The sequence below is a fragment of the Orycteropus afer genome, unplaced genomic scaffold, assembly GCF_000298275.1.
Source record: "Orycteropus afer afer isolate SDZICR_OR568_19922 unplaced genomic scaffold, OryAfe1.0 scaffold00018, whole genome shotgun sequence".
NCBI classification, from domain to species: domain Eukaryota; kingdom Metazoa; phylum Chordata; class Mammalia; order Tubulidentata; family Orycteropodidae; genus Orycteropus; species Orycteropus afer.
The window spans coordinates 1,497,262-1,500,154 of NW_006921605.1; positions in this window are offsets into that span (position 1 = coordinate 1,497,262).

The following is a 2,893-nucleotide window of genomic DNA, read 5'->3' on the forward strand; positions in this document are numbered from 1 at the left end:
CTTTCTCTGGCTGTGACAACAGGCTGCAGCAGATGTCCCTGGACATTTTCCTGTGTCTACCTCAGTGAGTCTCCCAGGGAGGTGAACTGCTGTGTCCTGATGGGGGGTGTGCATCTTCAACTTTACTAGATAATGACAAATTGCTCTTTAAGATGGTTGTGCCAGCTCTCATTCCTCCTGCGGGGTTCACAAGTTCCCATCACTACCCCCACTCACCAGCACTGGCTTCTTGTTTATTTAAAAAATGCATCTACGTGATTTCATAGCATTTTTTAAAGTTTGGTTTCTTCAAGTTTAATTCACACAGCAGTAAGATTCACCCTTTAAAAGCGTGCAGTCAAGTGAGTTTTGGCACGTGCGGACTTGGGTAGCCACCACAGTCCAGGTGCAGGACATGGCTGTCTCCCTGCACCCCAAAATCCCAGGTCCCTTTGCAGTCAGGCCCCCCCAGCCCCTGACCAGCACAGATCAAGTGTCTGTCTCTAGAATTCTTTTTCTTTCAGTTTATTTATTTATTTATTTATATTTTTTAATGCATTTGATTGAAATATAATTTATGTACAGTGAAATACACAAAACTAAAGTGACATGGGTCAATGCATTTTTTTTTTTTTTTTGCAAGGGTCCCCCCCCACCCCCTCCCACCCACCCCAACCAACAAACAAAGTTTCCCTCCATATATAAACCTTTCCTTGACCCTCCAAACAACAAACTCATACTATATTTGTCCTTCTGTGATTGACTTACTTCACTCAGCATAATGTCCTCCAACTTTATCCATATTATGCAGTGTCTTGCAGACTCTACATTATTCTTTAGTGCTGCATAGCATTCCATTATGTGTATGTACCATAGTTTGATCATCCACTCTTCTGCTGATGGACACATAGGTTGTTTCCATCTTTTTGCTATTGTAAATAGTGCTGAGATGAACACAGGTGTGTATATATCTATTCCTGCCCTAGTTCTCACCTCTCTAGGATATATACCTAGTAATGGGATTGCTGGGTCAAATGGTATCTCCAATTCCAGCTTTCTAAGGAGTCACCATATTGCTTTCCACAGTGGTTGTATCACTTTACAGTCCCACTAGCAGTGTATGAGAGTCCCAATCTCTCCACATCCTCGCCAACATTTGTTTTCTGTCTTGTTGAACCTTGCCATCAGTGCTGGGGTGAGATGGTATCTCATTGTTGTTTTGATTTGCATCTCTCTGATGGCCAATGATTGTGAGCATCTCTTCATGTATTAGCTGGCCACCTGAATATCCTCCTTGGTAAAGTGTCTATTAATGTCTTCTGCCCATTTTTTCAATTGGATTGTTAATTCCTTTGGTGTTGAGGTGTTGGAGTTTTCTATAAATCTTGGAGATAAGTCCCTTGCCAGATATGTAATTATTGGCAAATATGAATTTGTTGCTGTCATTTTTGTTATGTGCTTTTTCATGGTGTCAATTTCTTTGTTCCATATCATTTTCTATGCTGAGCTCCTTTTGTTTATGAATCGTGTTATCACTTCCTTTGTTGCTATTGTTTTAGTATTTGCTAAATATTTGTGCTGGTCCTCTTTTTTTAAATTTTGATGTGAAGGTTTATCATTTTTCTTTGAGGTTACCCTGTGATTTATAGTTTTCTTCTCAAGTTTAGAACAGTCCGTTCTGTCTTGTAGTTGTCTTCACATCCCTACCATCTAGAAGTTCTGTAACAACACAGTTTTTTCCCTTCTTTTTGGTTTGTAGTTGTCCTCATTTGTTGGTTGGTGTCTCTGGTTCCCTGTTTACAATCTTGTAGGCTTATTTACTTTGGATACTTCCATAGCTGAGTTGGTTTCTGGGTTATAGCATCATGTGTGTTAATGGTCAGTTGTTGTTGGCTGTTGTTGCTTCTCTTTGCAAAGGACTCCCGTTAGCATCTCTTGTAAGGTTGGTCTGGTTTTAACAAATCCCCTTAATTTCTGCTTATCTGGAAATGTCCTAATTTCACCATCATATTTGAGGGACAGTTTTGCTGGGTACATAATTCTTGGTTGGAATTGTATGGGTACATAATTCTTAATTGTAAGTTGGAGTGACTTGCCACGATTTTCGTTTTGTTTGTATGTTATCTATGCAAGCAGGGTACTGTGCTGTGCTCCTCTATTCACTAGCTGACAGCACTTATACACTCAGCACCTGTCTCCTTTCCTGTTGTCAGCCTCTTGTATGTCCCTGCCAACCTTGGCAAACAAAGCCTATTCATAGGTCCCTGGAATCCAAATGAGGATGCTATCACTTTGAAATCCAACATGGTTGCCTTTTGTAAAGATTCAAAATGGCTGTGCCCTTGGTCACTTTAAATATCCAAAATGGCCACCACTTGTAAACATTCAAAATGGCTGCACCCTCCGGACAGCAGAAAGTCAACAGCTCAGGTTGTCTCCCTCCTTGCTGTTTCCCTTCCTGGTCATAGGCCACCAGAGCAGTCGTCCCTGCAGCCCTTAGTGACCAGGGCCGATCTTTACGTCAATTCTCAGGTCCCAACACCATTTGGAAATATTCAGGCTGTTGGTCCCGTCAGAGTAGCTGACTGCCTGCAGCTCCGGCCGTGTCTATACTAACTGTTTTCGTTCAGGTTTTTCCATGAGTTGGTGCCTAATCTGCTTCTGTATAGTTCCTTTCAAAGCTCAGGGCTTCAGGATTATCTTCTGTATCTCTGTCAATTGGTTTTTCTTTCCTTTGTTGAAGAGGGTCTGTGTTGCTTGTCTGCCTGTTCCCCCATCTTATCGGAAGTCCTGTCCCTAGCCTTTTGCCTTTTGGAGAATACCATCTACACAACTCACTGGTGTCAGGCCTGTCTATTGGCGTCTTTCACTTACTGTGTTTATGAGATTCAGCCTTGTGGACAGTGTGTGATGA